At 43.0% G+C, this 19,248-nt stretch overlaps 1 pseudogene; it reads left to right on the top strand.

The window, feature by feature from the left end:
- The first annotated feature begins 14,223 nt into the window (after positions 1–14,223).
- Positions 14,224–14,369, top strand: LOC124100915 (small nucleolar RNA SNORA70; annotated as a pseudogene).
- Positions 14,370–19,248: the final 4,879 nt, after the last annotated feature.

Below are 19,248 nucleotides of genomic sequence, written 5' to 3'. Positions count from 1 at the left end.
AAAAATTACACCATACACCAGGTGTATTAATTTAATATAAAGTGTAGAACACTTTATATTAACTCACTCTGACTTATTCCACTTGTGCTACTAGAATAGAATACCACAAATGTATAACTTATAAGCAACAGAAATGTATTTTCTCCTGGCTCTGGAGGTTGGGAAGTCTAAGATCCAGGTGATGGCAGGTTGGGTAACCTGGAAAAGAGAACTTCTTCCCTGAAGGAGGGTTGGGGGTGCGGGGGATGCTGCATTCTCACACAGTGTGCAGCTTGCCCAACCTGGGCTGATAATTGAAGCTAGGCTGCACAGACAGAAAGCAAGAGCTCTGCCACTGAGCTACATCCACAGCCTATGTAGCCTTTTCTAAGACCATCATGCTACTAACTCCTTACCTGTGGAGAAAACACATTCAAACCACAGTGTCAGATGTGCCAGGTAATTTCATTTAATTCATCCTAAATGAAGGACATAATGTGTAGCAATCTTACTTCAATGCAATGAGTATCTTTAGCGTAGCTAGAGATAAGACAAATGATCCAAAATATTCAAGTTCATGGAATTCTAAGTGTTTTTTTAAGAGATTCTGCCATTATAAGTATGTCTTAGATTAACTTACTTTTTATCTTGCTTTTACTAAAGCCCCTTTTGGGCCACAGCTACTACTCCTCCCCAGACACTCGCTGCTGCCACGCCCAGCCAGCCATCCTGGGGCCCAGGGTCAGCACAGTACCTGAGAGGATGGCCCATCTTGGTTGACTACCATCCAGGCCTTAACTTCTCTGCAGCGCCCTCATACCTGGGTGTCCGGGTGGGTGGGGGAACTCTCCCCCCCCCCCCCGAACCCAGGGGAGAGGACACTCCCCCCTCCCCGGGGAGGCCACTTGGACCTGGGTGTCAGGGTGGGGGGGAACTCCCACCCCCCGCACCCAGGGGAGAGGCCCCTCTAACCTGAGTGTCAGGGAGGAGCTCCCCAGTACACCCAAGGGAGAGGGCACTCCCTTCTGGTGGAGGGAGGCCCCTCGGACCTGTGTGTCCGGATGTGGGGGGGAGCTCCCCTCCGCACCCAAGGGAGAAGGCACTCCCCCCTCCAGGGACGATGCCCCTCTAACCTGGGTGTGTGTGTGTGGGGGGAGCTCCCCAGCGCACCCAGGGGAGAGGGCACTCCCCACTCCAGGGGCGAGGCTGCTTAACCTGGGCTTGGGGGGAGCTCCCCAGCGCACTTTGGCCAGAGAGGCACTCCCTCCAATCTAACTTGAGCGTCGGGGGATCTCCCCAGCTCACCCAGGGAGAGGGGCACTCCCCCCTCCAGGGGGGAGGCCCCTCTAACCTGGGTGTTGGGGGGGGTGCTACCCAGCACACCCAGGGCAGAGTTGCACTCCCCCCTACAGGGGGGAGGTCCCTTTAACCTGGGTGTGTAGGAGGAGCTACACCCCCACCCCCACCCATGGTAGAGGGAACTCCCCACTCCAGGGGGGAGGCCCCTCGCACCTGGGTTTTGGTGGGGAGGCAGAGCTCCCCCTCCCCCAGCACCAGCACCCAGGGAAGAGGGCACACCCCCTCCAGGGGGGAGGCCCCTCAGGCCGGGGTTTTGGTGGGGGAACAGAGCTCCCCTGCCTCTGCTCACACTGGAGAGGGCACTCCTCCCTCAGGGGGCGAGGCCCCTTGGACCTGGATGTCAGGGTGGGAGGTGGGGAGCTCACCCCCCCCCCCCCGCAACCAGGGGAGAGGGCACTCCCCGCTAGGGGTGGAGTGGAGGCCCCCTGGGATCTGGGTGTCCGGGTGTGGGGGGAAGCTCCCTAGCTCACCCAGATAAGAGGGTTACTCCCCCTTTCAGGGGGGAGGCCACTCTGTCCTGGGTGTCTGGGGGGACGAAGCTCTACCCACCCACACCAGTACCCAGGGGAGAGGGCACTCCCCCCTCCAGGGGGGAGACCCCTCAGACCTGGGTTTTGGTGGGGTGTGGAGCTCCCCCCCCCCCCCCCCCACCCAGGGGAAAGTCCACTCCTCCATGGGGCGGGGGGGGGGAGGCCCCTCGAACCTTTGTGTGTGGGGGGCAAAGAGCTCCCCCCGCACCCAGGGCAGACTTGCACACCCACCTCCATGGGGGAGGACCCTCTAACCTGGGTGTCGGAGGGGGGAGCTTCCTCCCTCCGCACCCAGGGGAGAGGACACTCCCCCCTCCAGGGGGAGGCCCCCCAGCCTGGTTATCCGGGAAGCTCCCCAAGGCACCCAGGGCAGAGGGGTACTCCCCCCACCAGTGGGGAGGCCCCCTTAACCAGGGTGTTGGGGGGAGAGCTCCCCCAGGCACCCAGGGGAATGGGCACTCCCCCTTCCAGGGGGGAGGCCCCTCGGACCTGGGTTTTGGTGGGGGTCGGAGCTCCCCCTGGCACCCAGGGGAGAGGGCACTCCCCCCTCCAGGGAGAGGCCCCTTGGATCTGGGTGTCAGGGTGGAGGGGAGCTACCCCCTTCCCATCCTACACCCAGGGGAGAGGGCACTCCCCCCTTTGGGGGAGAGGCCCCTAGGACCTGGGTGTCGGGGTGGGAGGGGGGAGCTCCCCCCTGCACCCAGGGGAGAGGGCCCTCCCCCCTCCGTGGAGGAGGCCCCTTGGACCTGGGTGTCTGGGTGTGGGGGGGTGGAACTCCCTAGTACACCCAAGTTATCGGGGCACTCCCCCTACCCGGGGGGGGGGGGGGAAGCCCCTCTGACCTGGGTGTTCTGGGAGCTCCCCAGCACACCCAGGACAGAGGAGTCACTCCACCCTCCAAGGGGGAGGCCCCTCTGACCTGGGTGTCAGGGGGAGCTCCCCACCGCACCAAGGGCAGAGGGTCGCTCCTCCCTCCAGGGATGATGGCAGTGTTGGAGAAAAATGGGGAAAAGAGTTTTATTGCTTTTCTAGCTAAGGAGAAACATGGTGGTCTCTTGTCCTAGGGGGTGTGATTCTCTCTGCCTTGGAGAATACAGGGCTGTTAAGAGGGAAATGGAGGCTAGCTTTCAAATATGATGGGTAGATATAATTAATGGGCATCTATTGGGTGTCCTTGACAGCTGTTGCTGGAATTCCTAGGGTTGAGATTTTCTTTCTTCTTGTGGGCAGTGACAATCTTCCAGTGAATAGCATGATAGCTTAGCCTGGGACTGGGAAAATGTTAATCTTGTTTCCCTTATGTTAAAGATAGAGTTGGAAGAAGGAAAAACCATGTCAGTTTTAAAATAAGCCACCTGATCCTGTATGGTAGCACATACTTGTAATTCCAGTGGGTGCAGATGTTGAGGACAGGAGGATCACAAGCTTAAAGCCAGCCTCAGCAACTATGAAAGGCCCTAACCAATTTATCCAGAGCTGTCTCAATATGAAAAGGGCCAAAATTTTTGCTCAGTGGTTAAGCACCTGTGGGTTTAATCCCTGCTACCAAAAATAAATAAATTAATTAATTAAAATGAAATAAGCCACCTAAGGTGTATCATCAGAAAATGATCCCAACTACATTTCCTTCTTTCTTGGTATAAACCATGATTAAGTAGGTGTATGCATAGGTAAATAACCATGGTTCTGCACTTTTAATCAGTGTATTTTGTGCACTTTCAGATATATGTTTTCTCTCAAAAATAGAGTAGGTACAAAGATCCTAGACTAGAATTTCAAAATGATATGAGACGGGTAGGACTATAATAAGTAACACCCCCCCCCAAAAAAAAACAAAAAAAACCCAAACATTTGAGAATACAAATGCACACCAAAATGTGCATTGTCCCCACCAATTAAGTGAAAATAGTTGTGATTACATTTTTCATCTCAACTTCTCCCTAAACTCACTCCACTCCAGTTATCTCCTTCCAAAGGATACTACTGTGCTATCTGTGTTACTCCCTTGACGTCTTGGGTTCATAGGCTCTGTGCAGCAAGGAATTGAAGAACAGGACACAGAGACTTATTGCAAGTAACAGCAATAGACTTCTCTGAAGAGAGTGGCCTAGAGTCAGAAATTTTGGAGTATTCTTTTTATAGATTCTGGATTTTTTCATTTTTTTTATCTTCTCTGCTCTCCATGCTTTTCTCTCTGTTGTTCATTTTTGCCCTCACAGTTGTCCATGCCTCTATTTTAGTTGTTTTCTTGGATACCCTACTTAGATGCATGAATACGGAAGTAACTATCTGACTAGGTTCCCTTCTTGTGCTCATAAGCATTTTCATCAACCCAGAAGTTGATCTCATTGGAGGAACTTCTCCATGCTCCTCTGGTCTGCACCCACCCATGACTTCTTCACTTGGCATCTTGCCCTGCCTGGCTATGCCCTTCTACATCTCTCTCATATGGACAAAGGCAGTGGTTTTTATGCCAGTCTTGGATGTCAGGAACATTTCCAAGTTCCCCCAGTGTTGAAGATTAACCCCTTGAGAAATCTTAACCAAGCATAGAATGCAAGATTTTTATTTTTTTAAAATTTGTTCTTTTTAGTTATATATGATAGTAGAATGCATTTTGACATATCATATATACATGGAGTACAAATTCCCATTTTTGTGGTTCTATATGATGTAGAGTTACACTGGCCATGGATTCATATATGAACGTAGGAAAATTATGTCTGATTCATTATACTGTATTTCCCATTCCCATCCCCAACTCTTTCCCCATTTCCCCCTGTCCAATACTGTGGACCTCCACTCCTCCATGCCACCTATTGTGAGTCAGTATCTGCATATAAGGTAGAGCATTCAGCCTTTGGCTTTTTAGAGTTGGCTTATTACTTAGCATGATGGTCTCCAGTTCCATTCATTTACTGGCAAACGTCATAATTTAATTCTTATTTATGGATAATATTCCATCATATATATGTAATACATTTTCTTTATCCATTCATCTATTGAAGTACATCTTGGTTGGTTCCATAGCTTAGCTATTGTGAATTCAACTGCTTAGAAAAATAAGTGGGTTAATGTGGAGTGCCTCTCTCTGATGAAGAAGCAATATCTAAATGGCTTTTCCAGCAAGTTTTATTTATATATGTCTCTTCATCAAGTTAAAGACTATAGAAGCATTATGCTTTGTGCTCAAGAAAGTTACAGGACAAGAACCATCCATGTAGCTTTACCACAGTTGCAATGTTCAACATTAGGAGCTTTGGACAGCAGTCAAGAAGCCCAGTGTCTAAAGTTACTGTTAAGCAGGCATGCTCAGGAGTAGCAGTACTGGTGAGATATTGTGGTTGTCCTGCATGCTCAGAATTCCTCTATCCCTAGGAGTTATGCACCTGAGAATAAGGTCAAAGCTGATAGGACTCTTGCACAGAGCCTCTCTGGGTGGGCCATCACCAGGCAGCAGACATGCCACAGACATGAAGTCATTAGAGACCCCCAATCTCAGTCACTGCTCTCCCACTCTCTGTCATTGCTCTCTACACCTTTCTTGTCTCTTGTCTTCTTGCTCTTATTTGAATCCTTGTCTGTCAGTGGGGAACCCAAACTAAGGCCATCAAATTTCTAGTTCATTTGTCATATACAACTGTATACAATTCATAGTATCTCTGAATTTCTGATGATTTGGTTAATAAATCCATTTTATTGTGCTTTAATAATTTCTATTGTGTATTATAATAACAAGAATTGTTATCATTTACTTTTTCAAATAACTTTTACAAGCATATTAACCTAATTCAGTGTTCCTTCACTCACTTATATTTTTCTTTTAAAAGTTTTTTGTGAATTATGGAAATATCAATTGACAAGAGATCTGAAAGATTACTATTAGTAGACCATTATCACTCCCTTAAGTAAAAATAAAAAGAAGAAAAGCAAAACTCTTTTGGAAAAAAAGTGAGGTGGGGGCAGATGCAGAAGAGCATAAATTCCACTTAAAAGGTCTGGAATACCTGAAGTTTTTAATTTCTTCTTCTGCAGCTAAATGGGCTTTGCTCTGTCCTATTAAATCACTGTCTAAAAATTGACCTAGAATTGTAAAGGTGATTGAACTCTAAAAAATTCTTAAGTTGTTGGAGGTAAATCATCTCAGTGTTACCAGGCATTACACTTCTTAGAGAGAAGGAAAGGGTATAGGGATGTCAGGAGGAAAGTCACTTGATTCAAGTCCCCCTGGGGTAGATTGTTAACCTACTGGGGTTACCTGCCTTTTTTGAACACTCTTCCTGTGCTGGGAAATTCTCCAACTTTTGATTCCAGGCCTTCCTGTGACAGAGTCAGACACCTTCTCCTACCTCCCACTTAAGTTGGAACCAGTGAGTGACACAGGGTATTCTAATAAGACACACTCATGCAACACCTCAGAACAAAGACAAGCTTCCAAAAACTTTCTGGGTCAGCCGTGAGCTGCCGTGATGATGTCATTTGGTGACTCCACTGGGACCCATCTTCTGGTAGCATTTCACATATCTCTGGGCCTTATGACTTTCAAAACTGATGGTCTGCTCCTCCTGAAGACTCTTGTGCTACCAATAACATTTGATACATTTCATTACTGCTTAAAATATTTAGAATTAATTTCCCTTACTAGGAACTATAACTTTCATTTGTTCTGTTATATATAAAACACTTTTGTTGTGGATAAAGTATCTCTGAAAGTTATAGTCTCAATGAAATCCTGATCTCAAAATTGTATGTCTAAGACAGGAAGATTTGTCCCTGTATTCCTTGGTTAAATTTTGTACCATTTTACTGGAAGTTTAAAAGTAAAGGAGGGTGCTGTGGTTGTGACTCAGTGGTCGAGCACTCTCCTAGCACACTTGAGGCCCTGGGTTGAATCCTCAGCACCACATAATTGATAAGTAAATAAATAAACAAATAAATAAATGTATTTTAAAGAGTTGGAAAAAAGCAAGGGGGACTTTTTCTTTTGTTGTATTTGGAGAAAAACATTATTAGCCCAGAAGCAAGCGAATTAACACTCTCTAAAATTCCCAATAACTTTGGAAATTGAACATAAATTATTTTTATATCATATATATATACAATTTTCATTTGTACATTTTTAATCAGTATGATTTGGGTTCCAGTAATGTTAGAACTGTTATTTTTTAAATTACAAATTAAATACTAATTTTAAGGACACAGAGTTGACTTTTCAAATACTGACACTAAATTCTCACTTTACCTCAAAATTTTGGTAATATTAAGATAGTAGGACAATGAACTTAAGGATCCCTGAGTTCAATCCCTGCTATAAAAACAAATAAGGCAATACTTAGGACATTGTTTTTGAATAGACTGAAAATAAGACTAGTTATTGAAAACATATCCTGTAACAGGCTACATTTGGCTATGGCATTGATCATTGTTACTCTACTTCAAAATTGGAAATGAAAAGGAAAATCCCTAATTCCGAGTATTGAGAAAGCAGTCAAGGTATCACCTCTGCATCTCCCCAGCATCTCCTCAATTCACATCAACATTCTATTATGTGGCTCTGTAGATAATTGGGAAACCTGTATAGTCTTTCCTAACTTCTTTAGGAGATTGTGATGTTCCACCCTCCTTATCCAACAGATGTGACTTGTTCATCGATTGATAATTCTCTAAGATCCAACCTCCAAATTTCCAGGACAATTATCCTACATCTTACTCTCATATCTTTTTCCCATGGAGAAAAATGAAGTTGACCATGGAAAAGCCTTAATATTTTTGCTGTGAAAGACCTGCATTTTAATTATGGCAATTTACATGAGTCTCATGTTTAATGGTGAACAATATGAATTGAAATGTTTTCTAATGTGACATGACAGTTAGGGAAGGAACAACCCTTCACAGGCAACATGTAGCAGTGATTTAATTCGCTGTGGTAGTAACTTACCAGAGCCTGAGACATCACCTCCCTTTATGAATAATTTTACATAAATACTTACGGGTGTCTGACATTTTATTTACATGTGCCATGGAGGAAAAATACAAAAACAAAACAAAACAAAACAAAAACTAACATTATTTGGTTTGCTGTCAAATGTTGTCTCTATTTTTGTTGTCTGCAGTGCTCTGATTCAATGTATTCTAATAAGTTTTTAAGAATGCATGAATTACAGTCAGAGAAAGGCTGTGATGAAACATACTCATTATATAATATAAAGGAATGAAACATTATCTATTGTTTGGCATGCCAGAAACTCTTAATACCCTTTCTCCTTAAGAACTGAAACATTCTCAGTGCAATTGGGCATACACCACTTGGCATAATTTGAAGTGCTTCTTTAAGAGGCTTTAAATCTTAAGTCATGCTTGAGGTATTCTGCAAATTTGATGTACTCCAGATTTTATCAGGCTACATTAGTATCTGGGCTTTGGAAATCCTCTTCCCTCCATGGCTATTAGAGGTTCATAGTTCATTGGGTGTATCTTGAAACAAGCAAAGGTAAATGTGAAATACAGTGTTGTTTCTGTGAAGGCTGAAGGCATCCCTTTTTCTGCATGCTCATCCTCTTGATCTTTGGCATGTTATATCCAGTCAATGATGAAACAAATTTAAAAGTTATAGCATTAATTATATCAATTGTTTTAGGTGAAAAAAATAATTTGAACACTTATTTGTGCTTCAATCGCCCCTATACAATGGAAAATCAGTATATTCAAGCTGCCTGCCTATTGCTGGAAGTAGAGCTTGTATTTTAAGTGATCAGAACTAAGAACTTCCCCCTGGGTCCATAGCCAATGTCTGCATGCTAAAGCCTTCAGCAAGAAATTTTCTAATGCCAAAAGAACAATCCTAGTGTATTCTAACACTGGCTGATAATCCCAGCAGCTGCAAGAAGGATGTGTAGCCTTTAGAAGAGGATTCTGTACAGGATACCACAGTATCTAGAACAACTAGGTAATGTGCTCATGATCACAGAAATAGTAAAATGCTGAAATCTAACCCAAGTCTGTCCAACCTTAGCCTGCCCTCTTAGCTTTGATGCTATATCAGTTCCCATTGCCCTATATATCTGGCCAAATTGCTGCTATCTGAGAGAAAATTTATATTTATAATACATTTTTATGGTTTAGAAGTGTTTAGTACACCTTGTCCTTCAAATTAACAGCTGCTGAGGGGCCAGTTCATTGCCTTGTGTTCTCCCTGGGTCAGAGACAGGGTCAGCCAGTCTAAAATTGAAACAAAGCCAGATGTTAGTCTAGGAGTAATGATAGATCTTAACATTGCAACAGTGTATTATGAGTACAGTATGTACTGAACTAAACTTCCATTTATACAATGGTGACTCAACATTTTATTTTATTTTTGCTTTTTTTGTGTGTTTTGTTACCAAGAATTGAACCCAGGGGTACTTAATTACTGAGCCACATCCCCAGCCTTGCTACCCCCATTTTTTTTAGACAGTATTTATAAAGCAAATTTGTTGATAGCCATTTTCCCCATAATTAAAGGTTTTCTTTTGGGGTGGTTGGTATCAAAATAACATTGGTTTTCCAGGACACGTGGGTATATGCCTGTAGTCTCACCTCATTGAGAGTCTGAAGCAGGAGGATCACAAACTTGAGGCCAGTGTGGTCTCAAGTAATACCTGGTCTCAAAATAAAATACCAAAGTGAAGGGGTACCCTTCACCCTCAGTGGTAGAGTGTTTCTGAAACATTGGTCATGAGTCATTCTAAACTTAGTAATTTACATATTTTTATTTTTATTTATCTCAGTGTTTTTCCAGTGATTTCATCTTAGATATATTGATTATTTAGATACTCATTGTTCCTCTCAAAAGGTTTTTTTTTTTAAATGTTTGGTTTTATCTGGTTTTTTTTTTTTTTTTGAAGTTCTATTTTGTATTTTATTAATGTCTGTTCTCACTTTATTATTTCCTTCCTTTGTTTTCCTTAGATTTCTGGTTTGCGTTTTCCTTTTTTGTAAGTTAGAAGGGTAGATTATTGGGTTGAGAATGCTTTTCTTTTACAATGTAGGTTTCCATGTTCAACGAGGAAATTCTACTAAAAAATATTGCAAAGAACTTGGAAATAAATGAAAGTGAAACTGCAAGGTTGCAAAACTTATGGAGTAAAGCAGAAGCAGTTCTTACATGAAAACTAGTAGCTTACATGAAAACTAATACCCATAAAAACCTACATTATCCCAAATCTAGGAATTCCAGCAACAGCTGTCAAGGACACCTAATAGATGCCTCCTAATTATATCTACCCATCATTTGAATGCTAGCCTCCTTTTTCCTCTTAACAGCCCTGTCTGTATTCCCCAAGGCAGAGAGAATCACACCCTCTGGGACAGGAGTCCGCCATGTTTCTCCTTAGCTAGCAAAACAATAAAACTCTTTTTTTCCCCATTTTTCTCAAACCCTGCCATCTTTATTGGATAGGCAATGGGGACAAAGACAACGCTTTAGGTAGCAGAAAGGGTACTCCATAATGTTCCTTCTGCACCTTCTCATTTTATTATCCCTCAGAAGGGTCAATCAGTATTATCAATGCTATCAACATCTGCTCCCTTTAATTACAACAAAATCAATGAAACAGGGCTGGTGTTGTGGCTCGGTGGTAAAGGGCTTGCCTTGCATGAGTGAGGCACTGGGTTCGATCCTCAGCACCACATAAAAATAAATAAATAAACAAATGAACACATTGTGCCTATCTACAACTAAAAAATATATTTAAAAAAAATCAATGAAACATGAAAACAAAGAGGGACATTGGGAAATGCAAGGAATTGAAGAAGAGGACACAGAGACTTATTGCAAGAATCATCTTAACAATGAGCTTGAGCGATTGTTAAATACCAACCATCTGGCGATAAAACCCTGGTGCCAGCCATTTTTCAGTGAAGGCGGGTCCTACTGTGCCTCACGCCCAGCTTCGGACTTTTGGGGGGGGGGGTCGGAGCAGCCGCACACCAGGGGGCGGGGTAAGGCAGCGCCCCACGCCCAGGTTGGGACATTTCATGGGTTGGACCAGCGGCACCCCCCCATGCCAAGTTTCAGACTTTCCCCCGGGGCACCGGAGGCGGGGTAAAGCACCGCCCCACGCCCAGTTTCGGACTTTTGGCGGGGTGGACCAGCCAGACGCAGGCGGGGTAAGGCAGTGCCCCACGCCCACTTTCGGACTTTTCCGCGGATTGGATGCGCCACACCGTATGCGGGGTAAGGTAATGCCTTTCTGTCCTGAGCACTGGGGTTAGCGCGCTATCTAGTTCCCTCCTGGCTCGGACCTGGATCCTGCTGTTGGAGTGCACTCGCTGCACCCCTGTGCGCATAAGCAGAAGGCAGATCGCGGCTCTGTCCCAAGGGTGGACGTGAGGTGGTCCAGGCGCACTCTAGAGGTTTTCTTGACAGTGTGGGTGCTGTTGCTTGGCGGGTTCCGTGGACCCACAGGGTGGAGCGACTAAGGAGAACTGGAGGGAGCTGCAGGAAGGAGCCTGGATGGCAGAATTGTGAGTGTGGGGGTTTGTCTTGCGACTGCCGGGGTCCCTATGAGCCCGCACACAGGACCTCCTCCCTTTCCCCAGGACGTTGCCTCCCAGTCGTGGAGCTGCGCCCAACTCCTCCCGACACCCAGCTCCCCAGGGGGCTGCGGCCAGCTGGGTGCCTCCTCCAGTTTTCCCACCTGGGAATAGTAAGCTGCTTCTGCCTTGTGTTCCCGTGTTTCTTTGCTAGTGCTGTGGTGTGCCACAGGATCTGTGCTGCGTCGGATTCTCTCTCAACTTTTTGTCAGGGCTTCAAGATTGGGATTCGGGAATGATGGGGTGGGGTGGCATCTGACTAGTTCCCATGCCGTTTGTTTGAGAATGATCCTTTACAGACATCCAGACTTACTTTCCTTAAGCTTTCCGCAAAATTTCTAGCCTTTTGTTTTCCTTAGGAAATATCCGTTTGTGCTGCTGGAGTTTGGGATTTATTTTGTTGTTGTTGCACATGCTAAGTGGAAATAGGGTTATTTTAAAATATGCGTGCCCCCTCCTCACATTCTCTTTCTGCATCTCATTTTTCCATTGTGTATTCACAATGTAGAAGATCCTTGATTTTGTGACTCCTCGGACTTTGTAAGTGATAAAATGAATTATTATGGTGGTTATTACAAACTCCTAATAGTGCTGGGTTGCAGTATTTCAAACAGACTCCTGTGTCTTGTGTGGTGTTTCGATTTAAAGTCCTTTCTGCTCAAGTAGGAAATAGCTGCCTCTGATTTAGATGCTAAATGGTTGTTGTTGGTGGTAGTATCACTGATAGGAGTGGGATAACCGGTATTGGCCAATAGCACCATTATTCTCTATTGTCTGTGCATTGCACACTTTAAATACATTATCATACTTAATTCGATAATGATAGCATTATCCCATGAGACAGATGAGAAACAAATGCCTAAATACCTTAATTGACCCATGCGGCTATTGCTATACTAGCTTTCTTTGGGCCTCCAGGATAAGCATTGATTGTTAGAACACCTGCATCTTCAATACTCAGGCAAATACTCACGTATTTTCCTGGATCCTGGCTGAAGTAAATTGGCAGTTAAGGAGGCAAGTGGGGTTGGACATCCCAAAAAGAGAACCCAGAAGACAGGGTCAGTGACTTTCGAGTCATCAAAAATAAGAACAAAAATAAGAAAGGGAAAAATGTTTAGTATGCATATAATCTACAACTTGGTGGAAGGAGTCTTCAGGCACTGTTGAAGCTGTGGAGGAGAGGAAGTGTAACCATTGGCAGCATTTGCTTTTTCCATCAGTAGATTGTTTTAGATGGGGACCTGTAAAATAGTTAATATTATAAACAATATGTTAAGCACTAGTGATTGTAAATTTATAAAATACAGTCAAATATTACTTCAGGATATTTTTAACTCATTTGGTCAAACTGTCTGTATAACATCAGAAGAGGTATTAAGGAGAATATAACAAACATACTACACTGATGATGAGCTAAATCCAAATTAAAGCATCGATCAGACACCATAGGATAGTGTTTTCCTTCATTGTCCTTGGCTAAGGATTCTAAAGGTTCAAGTATTCTTTTAAAAATACAAGATACAATGGTTTGTAAAAAGCAAGGATTGCTGCACAGGGTGGCACACACCTGTAATCCTAGCTGCTCAAGAGGCTGAATCGAGAGGATCACAATTTCAAAGGTAGCCTCTGCAACTTAGCAAGACGCTGTCTCAAAATTTATAAATGGGGGGGGGTGGCTGGGGATGTGGCCCAGTGGTTGAGTACTTTGGATTCAATTCCTGGTACCAGGAAAAAAAAATGAAAAGAAAAGAAATAAAGAAAAAATATTTACTAGCCTTAACAGTCTGCTTTTCATTACAAGTGAGTTATTTTCAGTTAATGTATTTCTGATCAGAAGTTGTTATAGAAATATTTTAATTGAAATAAAATTTTTGTTAAGGAGTTTGAGTTTTACGTATAGTACTACTTTGATTTACTCTCCAGTGCCTGTTTAGGGAATTTCTCCTCAATAGGGTCAAGAAAATGAAAATACAGAAAGTGTATTTTTTTAACATTTTTATGCTTCATTTGTTCTGGTTCCATAAGCTGAGGCAAATTTCAGAAAGCAAAATTGTAGGGAAAAATTAGGACCTGAGAAGATTATGAATGCAATTAAAATGCTAGTGTGGTTGGGCATAGAATTTATAAACTCAGGGTCTTGGAAAATGGCTTGCCAAGAGTTTTTTGTTTTGTTTTTTGTTTTTTTTTTAGCTGCTTAATATTTATATGGGGGTTAGGTTTTGAAATAATACTTTTAAATAAAAATGCAGATCTCTAGCTTCTTTTAATATTTGTAGGCTTCCTTCTTGGGCCAGCCATCCCTGTGGCAGTTCTACAGCATAGTAATAGCTGCCTTAAGTTGGAACTTGGGTTTCCTCATTCACCGTAGACCAAGGTACTTTTTTTTAATTTTTCTAACAACTTCCATTTGATTCTGCTGTATATAATTCTTAAAATGATAAATTAAAAAAAAAATTGAGGCTTCTTGTGGCCACATTGTAGTAGGGGGATTTTAAGGAGCTATCATTATTCATGTGAAAATGCTCTTCTAACTTTAAAAATTTATTTTAAGGATTGCTGTTATGGATGGTTATCATCCTTAATTAATAGTTCTTTTTGTTTTTAAGATGCAGCATGACTCTTTATTGTGAAGATAAATAGCCATCTTTGGTGAGTAAAACTCACAGAATGATTAGTCCTTTATAAGGTTATGTTATCTGAATCTCCTTTTTCCACATTATATGCTCCAAACCTTTCATTACATTTTGAAGACATAATGTTCTACATCTAGTTAAATTAGCCACAGCTACTTAAGCCCACTTCACTTATCATCTCTCTGATGGAAGCTCTGCATCCAGTGACCACCAAAGCAGATTCCCTGGTTATGTATACAACTCATTCCTGGTTTCTGTTGTTGCGTTGCTCTAAGGGACCTTGGGTACATCATCCTCTCCCTATTTCTCTTATCTATTTCTGTGCTCTGGCCTCCAGACTAGTATTTAAGTTTTTTTTTGAGAAGTCTCATAACACTCTGGTCAAAGAAGATATTGGCCATGCCATCATTTGCAACTCACCAAGCTTCAGAATAAGGGCATAGTAGTAATAGCTACCTTAAGTTGGAACTTGGGTTTCCTCATTCACCATAGCCCAAGGTACTTTCTATTTTTCTTTCAAAGTCAAGGTCACATTTTTATTTGACTCTAAAATTGAATTTCATATCTAATACCTATGATTTAAGAATGTGGGCTCTTAATAACAAAGCCCTAAGGTCATAAGGTCAAATACACTCTTGTTCCCTGCAGAACTAGTGGGTCTTTTCCTTGAAGCTTCTCACTCTACCAGCCTCATTCTTATTCGTGGTGGTCTCAATAAACCTGGGTACCTGATTGCACTGTTCCAAATGTAACAATAGGAACCATTTATTGATCACTTATCTATTGCAACTCCTGAAGTTTTGCATTTCTGGTTTAATCCTCACACAACCTTATGAGATATATAATATACCATATTGCAGATAAGAAAACAGGTTAATTCTCAGTCAATAGTGCTTGACACATGGTTAATAACAAGTGTAAGCTGGGATTGTCACCACCTTTATTATGAAAGATTCATAGTCTTTTCCATTTTAGCATCAACATAAACTGTCTTTTTCTTGTATGTCAGGTATGATTTGATTTGAAACCGAAGAACCTGTTTTTTTCTGTTAACTCATCCCTAGTATTTTTAATAATTATGCATCAGTGTAATTGATCAAGTGCTTACATATATACAAAAATGTCTTCAGTAATCAAACTTAACAAATTTTAAATTGAGCTAATATGCAGTAATGTGTTTTCTAAAGTTGTTTTAATTAAATAATTTGAATTTTCATCATGTATAACAAACCTCAATTATTTTAGGCACAATTTCCACAATCTTAATATCATTGAAATAATTCAGAATCACCTGATACTTAGTGATTGTCCCATATAAAACCTGCTCTATGTCCTTTATCACTTATAGCACTGAATGGATGGTTTATCATAACTGCTGTTCCTACTCTTAGTCAATAAGTATTTGAAGATTCTCAGTTATGGAGAAGGATGCATCATAGTGTAATCATATCAATAGGCCTCTACCTAGGATCAGGTTTGAAGAACTGAGGTGATCTCATTTAGCAAGTATTTTAGAGAGCTCATTTTGCTTTACTAGTACCCTAACTTCCTTTAGAGAGACAAATGACACACGAAGCAGTCATGGTTGTCAGAGATTTGCAGTTATCTGGAAAGTGATGCTCTTGTGAAAAGGTGTAATCATGTTCAGCATAGGAGATGATTGAGCTTAGAGTGCTGGTGAGTCCTTTGGGAAATAGGGTGAGGGGGGAAAACCTGCTGTTTGCTGGAGCAATTCCTGGAGCTAAGCCTTGGTGAGGAAGTAGTGGGTGATAGGGTATTGTTAAGTCAGAAGGAACAAAGGACTCTTTCATCTGCAATATCAGGTATTTTAGTTTTATTGATATTTTAATCTGGAGTTGGAAAATCTCAAATCTGCCTACCGGCTGTGCACCTTGATGTCATTATCTGGTAAGCTAAACATTAAGGAGTACTTCTGCTCATTTAAAATTTTTCAAACAAGGTGGCGATTCTATTGGGTATGGAGGTGCATGCTTGTTATCACAGTGATTCAGGAAACTAAGACAGGAGAATCGGAAGTTTGAGGCCAGCCTCTGCAATTTAGCAAGACCCTGTCTCAATGTAAAACAACAATAACAACAATAACAAAGGTTGGAGATGTAGCTAAGTGGTAGAGCACTCCTTGATTCAATCCCCATTTCTGCAGAAAAAACAACATAAAAACAATTGGGAAGATCCTTGTTTATGTATATATCTTGTTTTTTCTTGTCCACTTTTCTAATTTCATTTGGCATTTTTAGTCACCCATCCTCCCTTTGTATCTACGTAAATTTCTTTTTTCTGTATCCTGTGTTTCTCTCCCTCTCTTTTCACTCATTCCTTTTTCCACATTCCCTTTAGTTGGCTATAATCAGTATTCCTATTTCTTTTTTACTTGTCAATACCCATGAAGTGATGTGGAATACACTGCCCTTTTTCTCATGACATTTACTTTGCCTTTTTCTCTTAATTTCTGCCTGTTTCATTCTTACCCTTCCCTCAAAGAACAGGTTAAACTTCATCTTCTCCTTCAAACTTTGTGGCTTTGGTGGGAGCTTCCTTGTGGCCATTTTCTCTGGATGGAGAAGGATCCCCTAATCCTGTGGTAGGTAGGTAGTAGGGAACTATTGAGATTTTGCACTTGAAGATGCACAATACTGGAGAACATTTAGGACAGTTGGAGAGAATCCCATACATTGGGAATGGGAAGGTGGAGGTGGTAGAAGGAAAAGTGCAAAGTTGACTCTACATAGAATCATTGAAGTCCCTGGAAGGAAAGCACTGCCCGGATGCTGCCTGTAATTTAAAACAGGATGGCAGAGATGATGTGAGTATGATGGAAGGTACCATGGGGGTGGAATTTAAACTTATAATTTAAAAAATAACTATTTTTTTATGTTTCAGGCACTATTTTAGTAAATTTTCTTATGGAAATTATATATATATATATATATATATATATATATATATATATATATATATATATATATAATTATCCATAAAGTTTGAACATAAAAGAGCCTTGGCAGATCACCAGCCTTCACACACTTTGCAAATGGCACCTTCTCTCCACTGGTTTAAAGGCACTAAGACCAAGATTAGGATCATTGTGCATTGAATCCCAGGTCCTGCTCCTGCTCTGGGTATTGGGATTTGAATAAAGAACTCCAAAGGCCCGGCCCTGAGCAACTGGGGTCTTGGAAGACTGAGTTACTTTGTTTGGTCAGCACTTTGCTTAGTTGAGGGTGTGAGCATTTGCTGGTGACACCAAAAGTGGGTGGGCTCTGGTCCCACCCCTGCCCCAGGACACCTGCCCTGGGCCACCTATCCTGCGCCATGTCCTTCCTCCAAAGCCCTCTTACTTGCTTGCACCTCTCCCTGCAGGCCTGCCCTCAGGCCCTGTGGTCTCCATCCCAACACTAATTTTGGCAACCTCTGGTCTCTCCAGGACCCACCTACTGTGTGCAAGCATATCCAAGGAGACCAAACCCAGCCTCAGGCTCCAACACTTGGTAGAAATCACAACTGTGAGGGTCTCTGTGGCTTCCCAGCACCCTCTTCCACATAATGCCCAATGTTAGGCTTTTTCAACCTGGAACGGGAGAACGTGGAGATCTGCTGTGTGGGGTCTGGGGGAGGTTGTTGCATCCCCCGGAGTGGACACAACCCCACTGAGGAGACCAACGGGTGCAGGAGGTCACAACTGGAGGCAGGAGATTGCCACCACACTGTGATTTTCTGTCTGGACAGGTGCAGTGTTCTCCTCTCCTACTCTGATCACATCCTTTTTGCCTACCAGGTGATGGAATCCCCAGAGTCTTGACCACTGCCCTTGATGGGATGAGCCAGGTCCTCAGTAGTCTCCAGACAAGGATGCCTTGTTTGGGACAAGAGGGACCAAGCAGTTCTGCATGGGTCATCCCCTCCCCTACCTCAATTCTGGACCTAGCCTGCTCTGCTCAGTACCTCACTAGCATTGCCTACTAAACTCTGCCCTTGAACCTGGTGGGGTTAGAGAAGGGCAGACCTGGTCCAGAAACTGGGGCCAGCTCCCTGCCAGGAGGTGTCTTTCCCCTGAACACCCTCTTATGATTTCTTCCCTGGCTCCTCATTTCCTGACCTGAATTCTTGAGGATGAATTATTTTCTTGCCTTCTTTGTCTCTTCCTTTTCTTTGTTCCATCACATATTTTGCCGTGTCCTTCCTGTTCTAAAAGCATGTTCCTGTGATCCCTCTCATTTCCCTATGCCCATTCTTATGTGTTTTGGTGCCATGGCCAATGTGCTATTCTTGCAGGATCTGGCCAGGGGCAATGGGGAATAGAAAATAAAATACTCACGCATGCAGATTTTGAAGATTAATTGCTGGGATCAGTTGGAGTGCTTCTCTCTGATGGAGAAGCAGATTTAAAGAGTTAGCCAGCAGTCTTTATTTATATATGTCTAATTTTCAGGTTAAAGAGTACACAAGCCTTATTCTTTGTACTCAGACAGTAACTGGGCTAGAAACATCTTTGCAGCTTTTCCACAGTTGCAATCCACAGTTGCAATGTGCCATGTTAAGGGTTTTGTGCAGTGCTCAAGAAAGTCCATTGTTTAAAGTGACAGTTAAATGGGCAACCTCAGAAATGAAATTTTGTGGTTGTCTAGCAGGAGAGTTCCTCTATGCCCAGGAGCTATGTGCCTGAGTTTAAGGTTGAGGCCAATAAGACTTTTGCACAGAGCCTCCTCATACAGGGCATTGCCACAGCAGCTAAGCATCCTGTGCCGTTGCACAGGAACATTCCCAGGCACCAGGTGTGCAACAGCCATGAGGTCATTAGAGACCCCAATCTCAGACACTGCTCTCCCATTCAGTGTCACCGCTCTCCACATTTGGGTATCTCCAACATTTCTCTCTCTCTTTGTTGATCAGCAGTGGGAGTTATTTGTTCCTTATCCCTTAGTACTGGCCTCCAATTCCTCACCCAGAAATGTCTTGGGAAGTCCTAGATATCCTCCCTCAGTGCTGAGGGAAGGGATCATCCACACCCACTTTCCTCTGCTCTTGCAGCAGGGTCCCTAGAGCATCCTTCCAGGAACTGGGCTGGCAGCCCAGAAGGCTCTAGCTTGGCCCCTGGGAAATATGCTGGTTTAGCACATGCCTCTTCCAATAGGTTTCTAAGGTTCTGCTTG

Source organism: Marmota monax, unplaced genomic scaffold, assembly GCF_021218885.2.
Source record: "Marmota monax isolate L192 unplaced genomic scaffold, Marmota_monax_Labrador192_F-V1.1 WCK01_AAM20220418_F8-fsc00440, whole genome shotgun sequence".
Lineage (NCBI taxonomy): Eukaryota > Metazoa > Chordata > Mammalia > Rodentia > Sciuridae > Marmota > Marmota monax.
Note: the sequence above shows the minus strand (reverse complement) of the source record. Positions and strands in the feature narration are given on the sequence as shown.